Genomic DNA, 13,335 nt, shown 5'->3' on the forward strand with positions numbered 1-13,335 from the left:
GAGTCTCTGGGTTCATGGCCGTTAAGCAGTTCGATCAGGAACCAGAGAGGCCATGCCTCCAATTATATAGCTGAGCCGGAGGTGGTTTGTGGGTGTGTTTCCCACATACCTAACTTTTGGCCATTTACTTTCTTGGTAAACTTTGCCCCAAGTTTTTGGGGTCTGGCCAAAGGCACAGCAGCAGTTTTGGGGTATCTGGAAGTCTGAAGGCGCCATCAGGCTGCTGATGCACTCACCTCACAGGTACACATTGACCTGCTGGTGGCACCATACCCCCATCTTCAGGATTTTAAATGTCTTCCTCTTGGTGTCTTGTCCATTGTCCAAACCCTGCCACCTCCCCTTCTGTTCCCACCCCACGTCTCTCCTCTCCCCTCCCTTCTCCACTCTCCCGTTTTAAATTTCCCTTTTACTTTTAGGTTAATGCAAATTTTTCTGTTCGGGATTGAAGCAGAAAATACGTGTATTACAAAATGTAGGGACAGAAGATCTAGTTCAGTGGGTAGGGCACGACAGGAGCACATGCAGGGGGCCGGGTCTGGCCCCACTATTTGGTCCCCAACACCCCACCCCTGGGAGCAACCGGTGAGCGCCATCTGGTGCACCATAGCTCTGTAGCAATGTCCTCCCATTACTCATAGATTTGCTCGAGCGGGCACCAGTAACAAGACTCCTTGTTACTGTGTTTGGCATATCGAATTCGTCACGGGGAGCTTGCCAGGCTTTGCTGTGCGGGCATGGTACTCCCGGTAGCTTGCCAGGCTCTCTGAGAGAGGTGAAGAAATCGAACCCGGGTCGGCTGCGTGCAAGGCAAGCACCCTTGGTGCGGTCTCCAAATTAAAAAAAAAAACAACAGCCCCCCAGAATCTGATACTCTAACACATCTGATGAGACATTTCCTTCAGGAGGATTCGACATCCACGCAGAGCTTGCTGGGAAACAGGTAGGTGGGTTCACACTGTTGGTATTCACACAGACCTTCCAGAGACCCGACACTGAAGGGGTTGTTCTTTATTGGTTTCTGAAAATGGTGTTCCAAGCCTCAGTGCAAGCATTAGGAATGGGGATTACTTCAATGAAATTCTTTTTTTTTTTTTTACTTTTTGGGTCACACCTGGCGATGCACAGGGGTTACTCCTGGCTCTGCACTCAGGAGTTACTCCTGGCGGTGCTCAGGGGACCATATGGGATGCTGGGAATCGAACCTGGGTTGGCCGCGTGCAAGGCAAACGCCCTACCCGCTGTGCTATTGCTCCAGTCCCTCATTTTTTTTTTTTTTAAAGTAAAAGTAAAGTAAAGGCCCTCCCGTTGATCGTCGATTTGCTCGAGCGGGCCCAGTAACATCTCCATTGGAGACTTTGTTGTTACTGTGTCTGGCATATCGAATACTCTCGGTAGCTTGCCGGGCTCTCCGAGAGGGGCGGAGGAATCGAACTCGGGTCGGCCATGTTGGCCACTTATAAGGCGAACGCCCTACCCGCTGTGCTATCGCTCCAGCCTGATAAAAAAAAAAATTTTTTTTAATGTAGGAGTATTGCTGCTTTTTCAGCTGTTGATTAATCTGATTGAATTGGGGATGAACTCTACATTACTTTTTTTTATCCAGATTGTTAATTTTTAGATTATTATAATTTTTTAATCACCATGAGATAGTCACAAAGCTTTCCTGTTTGAGTTTCAGTCCTCCAATGATTGATCACCCAACCCTCCACCAGTGCACAACTTCCACCACCAAGAACCCCAGTATCCCCCCATCCCACCCCTGCCCCAGCCGCTATGGCAGACAATCTCCCCCATACTCTCTTTTGTATTGCTTGTTATGAATAGCATAAGATGTTGTATGGCCACAGTCACGTGCTCCTGGAACTCCAAAATTCCAGATAATTAGGGTCTGGAGGAATCTCTGCTGCGACCTGCTGGGTTCGGAGATTCTTTTGTGTGTCTCTGGATTGCGGCCACCAAGGAGCTCTCCTTGGGAAGGGGAGAGTGGTCCTGAGGATCGCTGTCCTGGCAGAGCATGGGCCTTGGAATGCAACGCGTGGCAAGGCTGTGATGCGGCCGCGCCGCCCGTTCGCGTGCTTAGAGCGCCACCTTCTGTTTGTCCCCGTGAAACGTAAAATAACCTGGAGTCACTCTCCGAAAACAAGAGGAGACGTTTCGTGGCCTCTGCTAGTTTCTAAAGTATTAGAAAAACTTCAGCATTTGCAAATAATTTTATTTATTTATTTTTGCTTTTTTGGGTCACGCCCGGCGATGCACAGGGGTTTCTCCTGGCTCTGCACTCAGGAATTACCCCTGGCGGTGCTCAGGAGACCCTATGGGATGCTGGGAATCGAACCCGGGTCGGCCGCTTGCAAGGCAAACGCCCTACCCGCTGTGCTATCTCTTCAGCCCCATGTTCTCCAGCCTTTTGAGCCAGATCCCCAACCCACTCAGACATATACTTCAAATAGTATTTAAGACTTGCCCAACATGGTTTTTTTTCTTTTTGGGGTCACACCCAGCGATGCACAGGGGTTCCTCCTGGCTCTGCACTCAGGAATTGCCCCTAGCGGTGCTCGAGGGACCATATGGGATGCTGGGAATCGAACCAGGGTTGGCTGTGTGCAAGGCAAACGCCTTCCCCGCTGTGCTATTGCTCCAGCCCCAGCAAATAATTTTAAATTTGATTTGAGGATGTTGTGGACTCCCAGAGAGAGTACAGGGGTTAAGGTGGTTGCCGGGTCTGTGGCCATCGCGGGTTCAGCCCCCAGCACTGCGTAGGGTCCCCTGAGCACCACCAGGGCCGGGCGGTGAGCACTGCTGGGTGTGACTCCCAAGCCAGAAATAAAGACCTGAGACATTTTTATCAAACAGAATGCAAAGAGAACTGTGTTGCTGTTTGGTCTAACCAGGGTGTTGGCAGAAACGGACTAGAGGGCGCTCCAGACCCGCAGTGTTGCCCTCCCATCATCATCTACCCCTACTGGTTTGGAAGGTGCCTCAGTTACTTGTTCCAAGGCCCGTGAGCAGGGTCACGCGCGCCTGACTCTGGACTCCCGATGCTCGTGCCCTTGGTTGAGGCATCTGTGGGTGCTGCACATATGAGATGCAGTTCTTGCACATGCACATGTGTGAGCCGGAGATTACACACACTCGACCTCTTTCTCACAAGGCCGGTGCTTGGCCACCGAGTGAGGCCCAGACCCGAATATGTGTACTTGGGTTTGGGGGCCCTCTCTGGCAGTGCTCAAGGCTTACTCCTTGCTTTTTCGCTTCAGGATCACTCTGGGGGCCGGGGGTGGTGCTTGGGGGACCACATGCAGGCATCAGACCGGGGTTGGCCACATGCAAGGCAAGAGCCTTAACCCCGGTCCTTTCCCTCCGGCCCTAAAAATTCACTTGTTTGTCCAGATTCAGGCCTCTTCACTGTTGCGTTATCGCTGCCTCTGTAGCAGTCTTGAAGGCTACTCTCTGTTTATCTTGTACTGGTCTAGATTGCGAAATGAGCTGACTCTTCTTTCGGTCTGTTTTCAGCATTTCCCAGAACCATACTATTTCAAATGGACAGGTTGGGTATCAGTGTGTGTGTGTGTGTATATATATATAGAGAGAGAGAGAGCGATAGCACAGCGGTAGGGATTTGCCTTGCACTCAGCTGGCCCAGCAGAGCCGGGTTCAATTCCTCCACCCCTCTCGGAGGGCCCGGCAAGCTACTGAGAGTATCTCACCCGCATCTATTCAATATGCCAAACACAGTAACAACAAGTCTCAAAATGGAAACGTTACTGGGCCCGCTCGAGCAAATCGATGAACAACGGGAGGACGGTGTTTGTTTGTTTTATATATATATTATATATATATAATATATATATTTAGCATTTGAAAACCAATAAGTAAGTACCATAATCATAACCTCCTTGAAAAATTTCAAAGCATTGAAGGTTCTGTCAGTGATAAGGACCGGAATAAGGTCTGTAAAGCGAAAGAGCCTGGAGATGCCTGATTCTTGGGGACAGTTGCAGGGACAGACCCAGAGCACTGCCTGTGGGCTAAGTGCCAGGTTGTCTGGTGAGGAGAATTTAGAACCGAGGAAGCCAGGGAGCAGGCGGGTGTCTTCTGAGTATAGCGTGTTGTGGACACCATCACCCCCACCTCTACTGGTTTGGAAGCCACCAAGATAAAGGCGTTCATAAGACCTCGGCTAGAAACCGTTAAGTGTGTTCAAGTGACCCATGGAACAGGCCCTCTCCGGCCGGAGCTGCAGCTGTCCAGGGGGACAGACGCTTGTGGGGAGACAGAGGCCCGCTGTGACAAAACTGCCAGGGCCCAAGCTCCCAACTGGAGCTTAGAAGTGCAGTCACTGTCTTAAAGGGTCACTGTACCAGTCAGACAAGTTTGTTTGTTTTAGAGTGTCGGGGGTGGGGGGAAAATGAGAAATAGTCCATGACTTCGGGAAGTATCCAGATCTGGTTTTGCCTGTTTTTAGTACATTTTTTTGTTTGTTTGCTTTCAGTTTTGGAGTCATACCCTGCGATGCTCAGGGCTTCCTCCTGGCTCTGCACACAGGAATCACTCCTGGCGGTGCTCAGGGGACTGTGTGGGATGCTAGGGATAGAACCCAGGTCAGACGCATGCAAGGCAAACACCTTCACTGCTCTATCTCCCCGGCCTTGTGCTTTCAGTACTTTTATAATGAGAACTTAACTGATCCCATGGGAACTTGGCATTATTTACAAACGAACCTTTGGTTCGTGTGACGTTTGACCCTTTGTCTGTTATCTTCTTGGTGACTGTCTCTGCTTGGAAGTTGGTGGCCTTAGACATGGTAAGGGAGGGGAAGCAAGGCCCGAAGGATGATGGCAAGAGTTTTCGCCAGGATTCCAGGGCAGAGACTGTAAACCATGGTCATAAAGGCTGAAGTGGAGGGACGTTTGTGGTTGCAGTGGGTGTGTTAGGTTCGAGTCGACATCCAGGTCGAATAGCCAGGCGGAGTTGGCTCTCCCAGATTGGAAGGGAGAGGCAGGGTAGGATGGGGGATGGGAGGGACACTGGGATCCATGGTGGTGAAAAATGGGCACTGGTGGAGGGATGGGTACTTGATCATTGTATAACTGAAACCTGGTCACGGTCATGGTCATGGTCTTCCCGTTGTTCATCGATTTGCTCGAGTGGGCCCAGTAACGTCTCCATTGTGAGACTGGTTGTTATTGTGTTTGGCATACATTACGGGGAGCTTGCCAGGCTCTGCCATGCGGGCGAGATACTCTCAGTAGCTTGCCGGGCTCTCTGAGAGGGGCGAAGGAATTGAACCCGGGTCGGCCATGTTGGCCGCTTGTAAGGCAAACGCCCTACCGCTGTGCTATCGCTCCAGCCCAACTGAAACCCAAGCATAAAAATTTGTAAGTCTACAGCTGTACCTCATGATGTTTCATGATCACGATCACAATCACGATCATCCTGTTGTTTGTCGATTGCCTCAAGCAGGCACCAGTAACGTCTCCTTCGTCCTAGCCCTGAGATTCTAAAAAATGCCACATTCAAGGCTCTTTCAGGGTTAGGAGAATGAGACCCATCATTGTTACTGGTATTTGGCATATTGGGTACGCCAAGGGGGGGGGGGGTTTATCAGACTCTGCCGTGTGGGCAGGTTACATTTGGTAGCCTGCCAAGTTGTCCAAAGCAAGAATGAGATAATATGTCACGTGGCTGCAAATGCAGCCGCATGCTTCCCGGAGCTAGGTTTTATAGTCTCTGGGTCTTGGCTGTTGATGGGATTACACAGCGCCCGGGGAGCGGGGCGGGGGCGGGGGTGACCCCTGCCTACTGGAACACAGAGGATCTGTTTCAGTAATAAAATTTTTTAAAAGAAAATTCATCAGAAAAAGAAATGATTATTGATGATCAATTAACGGGCTCTCCAACATACTGGATGGCAGCAGGATTCCAGGGAAGGTAAAGAAAGGAGGGGTCCCCACAGAAACTGCAAGGCACTCAAGCTCCCCAAGGCACAGCGGGAAGGGGAGACGTGGCTTCCATGAGGAATTCAGGGCATGGAAACTTCTGGAAATTGAGGGAAGAAGTCTCAGAGACATCAAAAGCTACTCAGAGGTCAAATAAGTCTTGCACGCTGGAGACCCTCAGAGGAGTTTGGCCGCCGAGGGAGCCAGGAAATGGGACAGTTGCTGGTGTCAGAGGTGGAACCAAGGGGCCGTGGCTTTTGTGGGACGAAGCTGTGTGTCAGGAACAGTGGCTCTCTGGGGGTGGGGTGACCCAGCAACTTGGGAGGGGAGGAGGGGGCATCCCCGGAATTAACTTCCTGTGTGAGCACAGCAGAGTGCAGGACAGGTGTCCACCTGCAGGAGGGTGAGGTGCTCGGCTGGCCCGGTGGGTGCATACCGAGGGCACCTCGATCCCGGCAGAGTCGGCCACCAATGAACCAGGGAGGGCGGGACAAGAGGTTAGAGCAAGGGGGGCGGGTAAAAGGAACCGGGGCTCGGAGGCAGCACGGGGACCCTGATGCCCGTCCTGAGGGGCAGAACTGCACTGGGAGGGTTGGGCTCGCCCCCACCGTGCTCCCAGCTTCAGAGAAATGTTCGTAGGCTCCGTAATTCCCAGTGCCACCCATGGGCTCGGACACAAATACCTAATCAGGGTAAAGTCGTGTTTTCCCACTTTTTATTGTGCTGGGAAAATGCACGTGGTTGTGTTTTGTCAACTACCTTGAGTCCCTATGGAAAGAAATGTTTTTCAGTTCAAGCTGGTGAATAATATTCATCCATTTCTTAATTTGGGGAGGGCCACACCCTGTGGTTACCAGGGTTTATTCCTGGCTCTGTGCTCAGGGATCACTCCGGGCGGGGTTCCGGGGACCATATGGGATGTCGGGGGTTGAACCCGCGTCATCGGCCACCTGCAAGGCCAGGGCACTGCCTGCTGTACTATTTCCCCAGCTTCGTTTCTTAATAGTTGCCTCACTGCATTTCTGGCATCAGTCCTATGTGGTCAGGATGTGTTGTTGTTTTTTAAATATGCTGCTTGGTTTTTATTATTGTGTTATTTGGGATTTCGTATGAGTATTAACAATCCTCGTCTGTATTTTTCTTTTGGGTGGGTCTAGTTATTGTAGATTTTGTGGTATTACAGAGGCCTGTTTTCTGTGCTACGTCCTCAGCCCTAGATGATTTTCTTGTTTGACACTGTTCTGGAATAATTTAAACATATTTGGAATTACTGGCCAGAGAAAGTACAGGAGGTAAGATGCTTGTCTGGTTTGGATTCCTGACACAGTATATGGTCCCCTGATCACTGCCAGGAGTCGTTCCTGATCAGAGAGGAAAAACCCCTGAACACCATCAGGTGTGATCCCCCAGCCCCCAAAATAAAAATTTAGGATTGGAATTGCTACTCTAAAGAGTTGAGAGGCCTGGGTGGAAGAGATAGTACAGCGGGTAGGACTCTTGTCTTGTATGTGACTGACAGGGTTCAATCCCTGGCACCCCATATGGTCCCCCTAGGACCTCCGGGAGTGGTCCCTGAGTGCAGAGCTGGGAGTAAGCCCTGAAGACCACCAGGTAGGGCCTAAAAATAAAAAGAGTTGGCAGACTTGCCCCAGGGTGCTTTCTAGATTTTTTTTTTTTTTGAGACGGGCCTGTTCCTCTCAAAACACTGATACTGGGACTGGAGCAATAGCACAGCGGGTAGGGCGTTTGCCTTGCACGTGTCCGACCCGGGTTTGATTCCCAGCATCCCATATGGTCCCCCGAGCACCGCCAGGAGTAATTCCTGAGTGCAGAGCCAGGAGTCACCCCTGAGCGTTGCTGGGTGTGATCCAAAGACAAAACAAAACAAAAAAACGAACACTGATACCGTCCTCAGCTTTTCTTTTCTGAAGCCAGTGTGATAAATTGTAGTCCCAGAGTTTTCCTGTCTTTTTGCATGGTGCGGAGCCCAACGCAGGATTCTTGCAGAAGACACTTTGTATCCATTTCAAATATATGCACAGTCTTGAAGATTTTGCTCCTGTGATGTCTCGGGAATTGCCTATAATTTGCCTCTTGGTGCTAAAGTGGCTGCCAGCCAACAAGGAGCCCGCAGGATGCAGGAGAGCAGTTCTGTGGCCCTCGCAGTGAGGTGAGTTGAAAACAGTAACAGTGTGAAATGTCGGATTCCTCAGAAAGCATCAGTGATGCCTGGGGTCTGGTGGAGCACCGGCCAGGCCGGCCGCTGGAGTTTCAGCTCCCTATTCCTGCTGAGATGGCATCTCCCTCCCCCCCCACCAGCTCTGTGCCCCCTAAATACAAGCCTTTTGGGTTCCAGGGGACTCTTGGTGCCCCTCGCTGCCCTCTCTCTGACTGTTCCCTCCCTAAGTGCCACTTTCCTGCTGTCCCTTCCTTTCCACTCCATCCATCTTTTCAGCTCTCCCTAAAACACCAATTTCTCTCGGAAGGCTGGAATTTGCTTTCTTTTCTGCGACACAAGCCCCCATCATCCCCAGGACCCCAGCTCTAGCCAACATTCATTGGAAACACTGGGAATTCCATGGAAGACTGAGCTCTTAGGGCCCAGAGAGGTAGTACAGCCACTAAGGCACTTGCCTTGCACACAGCTGACCCGGGTTTGATCCCTGGCATCAGATATGGTCCCCGAGCCCGCCCAGACAGAGTCCTGAGCACCACTGGGTGTGACCCCCAAGATAAAACAAAAAAACAAAAGACAAAACAAAAAACAAACAAACAAACAAAAAAAAAACAAACGTTAAACCCTGAACTGATGAAATCACTTTTTCTCCCTCTACTGAAGTCCTTTTTATTTGTTTTTATTTTCTTTTTGGGTCACGCCCTGCGATGCTCAGGGGTTACTCCTGGCTCTGCACTCAGGGATTACTCCTGGCAGTGCTCAGGGGACCATATGGGATGCTGGGAATCGAACCCAAGTTGGCCACGTGCAAGGCAAACGCCCTACCTGCTGTGCTATTGCTCCAGTCTCTCCCTCCCCCCCCCCCCCAAGTCCTTTTTAAAAGCCAGTGACTTTGCACAGTAAAAGAACAAACAAATGTCTGAGAAAACAGAAGCTGAGAACTGTCTCCAGGATTGGGAATAGTCAGCCAGGGCGGTGGGATGGGGGAGGGAGAGGGCAGGGGCACTGTGCTGGGGGTGGGGTGTTGGAACACTGTACCCACAAAATTGGAAACCACAGCACTTGAACCAATTTTTAAAATATGATAAAAAGCCAGTGACTTCACAATTTGGAAGAGACTGGAAACGGCCCAAACGTAGCTTTTTGCTGATTAGGTTGGCCCCAAAGAAACAAGACAGGAAGCACAATTCAAACTGATCTTGATAGAAACAGCCTTTCTGTAAAAGCCAGGCACAGGTCCAGGGGTCCCAGAAGTGGCTCGAACAGTCCAAGGGCCTTGGGCTGATTTCCTGCTCAGACACTTCAGTCTGACGTTTCATTTTGGGGGACTCACTGTCACCCCCGGCTCCTCTGACCAACCTCAACAGTATCACGGGAGAAATTGCTGGCCAGGCAGATGACCGGCCCCTGGCCTCCAGAATCTGTCTGCAGGCCACTGACCTTTCGTCCCCCTCTGCCATGGCGTGTGATGACCTGTCTTTGCATATGAGAGATTCTGGGCCTGCTGGGAGAGTCGCCCTGATTTCTGTGCAGAGAGAATTCTTTTTGGTTCTTTATTTGGAATTCGGGGAAGCCACACTCCGCACTGTCCAGGGGCCGCTTCTCGCTTTGTGCTCAAGGATTATTCCTAGTGGTGCTCCGGGGACTCTCTGCCGTGTTGGGAACCCGACTGGGCCAGTACTTCACCCCCTGGACTCGCCGGCAACAGTCCTCCATCTTAAAAAAAATTACACACACACACACACACACACACACACACACACACACACACATATATCCGTATTGAGGTGCTATGATTTATGATACTGTTACTGTTGGTTTCCTGGGCACATCATTCCAATGCTACATCCACCCCTGCAGAGTCCTGCTTCCCTCTGCCAGGGTCCCAAAGGCCCCCCTGCTCCCGAGACACACACACACACACACACACACACACACACACACACACACACAGCTCTCCAGTTCTGCTACCCTCGGCTTGCCCCCACTCCCCACTGGGAACTGTAAATCTGTAAAACGGTAAATCCCACCTCTGAGAGATCATCCTGTGTGTGGTCCCTTCTACTGACCATTCAGTGTGAAATTCTCTCGCTCCATCCATGTCATGATAAAATCGGGGAGTCTGTGCCATTCATTCTGCCGTGGGGTGCCTGCTCCCCGTGAGGGCACGTGAATGACGCCAGGCTGTTTGGACTTGGACGTGGGGCTGTTCCTACAGCCACAGGCTCAGGGGACAGGGATGGGCTGGGGAGTTGGGGGGTTCTGCAGAAAGAAAGGGGAGGAAGTGTCCAGGGTTGCTCACCCCATCCCTGGTGAGAACCCAGGCTGCTGTCCCTGCTGAACCATTGATCACTCCTGATCTGTGAGCCTGTTGAATTGCAGGCATGTTTCCTGCATGTTATAAAACGCAGCTGTTATTGAAATTGGAGCATAGGAACAAGTTGGTAAGTTACCTGAAGAACATAGAACTTCGACATGCAAATCTCGGGTGCCAGAGAGCTTGGGCCGGTGGTAAGGCAGTTGCCTTGTACGCGTTCCAGTCCTAATTCCATCCCTGGCATGTGAGCACTGAGCCAGGAATAGCCCCTGCGCACCACCGGGTTTGGCCTCCAAACCAACCCGCCCCGCCAACCTGCGCAGCTGCCCTGCAAAATCCCTCCCTCCTAGTGATGTGATGAGCCTCGCTCGGATCTGTCTCGACAGGGGGCTTAGTCTGATGGTCTTGGCTTGGAGCTCGCCTGTCCCGTCAGGGGTGTTGCTTTGTAGGCTGAGCACGGTGGGAGGATTCACAGCTGGGAAAGGGGCAGATGTCCCAAGGCAGGACTTCCTCTAATCTCATGTCTAGAGGCAGAGTTGGGGCGTTCTCGCTGTTCTGGGCTCTGCACACACCACGCCATGTGGCACTAATACGGAGAGAAAGCAGAGTCAGTGTTCCCGGCTGGGGACACTGAAATCTGCATTTGCTGTCCCTTTCTCTGGGCCAGGAAACGCTGTTCATTTGGTTTTTTTATTTTTGCTTTTTGGGTCTCACCCAGAGATGCTCAGGGGTTACTCCTGGCTCATGCACTCAGGAATTACTCCTGGCGGTGCTCGGGTGACCCTGTGGGATGCTGGGAATAGAACCCAGGTTGGCTGCGTGCAAGGCAAACGTCCTACCCATTGTGCTATCGCTCCAGCCCCATATTCTGTATTTTCCAGAGCTCTCTTCAAACTCTCCCACACTCCCATCCCAGTAGGTACACACCACACTGCATGAGAAGGTAACTCAGAGGCCAACTCAGCCGGCTTCCTTGGAACACCAACACAGAAGGCAAAGACTTAATGTCCCCATGGCGAGGGGCATCTTCTGCAAACTTTCTAGAAAATATTTCCTTTTTTTTTTTCCTTTTGGGTCACACCTGGAGATGCACAGAGGTTATTCCTGACTCTGCACTCCGGAATTACTCCTGGTGGTGCTCGGGGGACCCTATGGAATGCTGGGAATCGAACCCGGGTCGGCTGCATGCAAGGCAAACACCCTACCCGCTGTGCTATTGCTCCAGCCCCGGAAAGCTAATATCTTTTGCTTTTGTTTTGTTTTTTAAACTAGCCGCTATGTTTTGTTTTGTTTCAGTTAATTCTGTATTTTCTTTAGTCCAAGAATGTAATCGGCAATAAATGATCCTCATATCTCCTCTTCCCAAATTTTAAATTGGTTTTTATTTTCCTGAAATAAGTTGACCTGAATTTCTTGGGTGAGACAGCCTTGGTTTAGTCCAGATCTTAATAGGAATGGCTGGCGTCACATTATTTCTAGCGAAGCTGATTGTTGACGAGACATTCTTTATACTCTTAAAGGAAGCCTCTTTTTCAATTAACAAAAATGTTTTTGGAACAGCTAGAAATTGTATTAGTTACTCTTCGGAATTTGGAGTTCAGTGACATAATGTAATAAAACAAAGTACAGAAGTAAGAGCCAGGAGTAAGCCCTGAGCACCACGGGTATGACCCTGCCCCCTCCCCCCACCCCCAATCTTAAAGCAATTCTTTGGTTCCTGTTTATTTTGGTGCACATTTTCCAGTGCTCAGGGGGACACTCAGGGATTGCTTCCAGCAGTGCTTGTGCTGCCATGCGGTGCCAGGGATCAAACCAGGGCCTTCTGCATGCAAAGCATATGTCTAGCCACTGGGATCGTCTTCCTCTCCCTTACAATTCTTTTTTTTTTTTTTAATTTTTATTAGTGAGACAACATGAGGTATAGTTTCAGACTTACAAATTTTTTGTGCTTGGGTTTCAATTATACAAAGATCAAATACCCATCCCTCCACCAGCGCCCATTTCCCACCACCACGGATCCCAGTATCCCTCCCACACCCCCATCCCCCCCATCCCACCCTGCCTCTGTGGCAGGGCATTCCCTTTAGATTGCATCCATCTGGGGAACATAAAGTAACAAAATTGGAGACTAACACCCAAGAATGGTCGAGATTAGTACCAGGAATTTTGCTCCATGGCTTGGAGGCCAGCCACACGTGCTAGGGGAAAAGGGAGCTCAGATAGAGAAAGGAGCACCAAATAAAGGGTGTTGGGAGGATCCTCCCAGGATGGGAGAAGCATGCTGAAAGTAGACTATAGACCGAACATGATTGCCACTCAATGCCTCTTTTGCAAACCACAACACCCAAAAGGAGAGAGAGAACAAAAGGGAATCCCTTACAATTCTTAATGCCATGCCATTCTTTCATTCCTATTCCATTCTTTCTTTCTTTCTTTCTTTCCTTTTTTTTTTTTTTTTGCTTTTTGGGTCACACCCAGTGATGCTCAGTGGTTACTCCTGTTACTCCTGGTTCTACACTCAGGAATTACTCCTGGCGGTGCTCAGGGGACCATATGGGATGCTGGGAACCGAACCCGGGTTGGCCACATGCAAGGCAAACGCCCTCCCCGCTGTGCTATCGCTCCAGACCCCCTATTCCATTCTTTCAAGTCAACTTAATTTGAGGTAAGTGTACACTAAGACCATGAATGCTGACACTCTGTAAACACTTTACATGACTATAATCAATTAAAGAAAACTACACATACCTTAGGACAGAGAAGGGACCACTGTGAAAGTGATAGCAAGGAGGTGGAGGTAAAGGGATACTTATATTCAGTACCAGAGAGAGAGAGAGAGAGAGAGAGAGAGAGAGAGAGAGAGAGAGAGAGAGAGAAAGAGAGACAGACAGAGACAGAGA

Source organism: Sorex fumeus, unplaced genomic scaffold (genome assembly GCF_029834395.1).
Source record: "Sorex fumeus unplaced genomic scaffold, SorFum_2.1 ptg000043l, whole genome shotgun sequence".
NCBI classification, from domain to species: Eukaryota; Metazoa; Chordata; class Mammalia; order Eulipotyphla; family Soricidae; genus Sorex; species Sorex fumeus.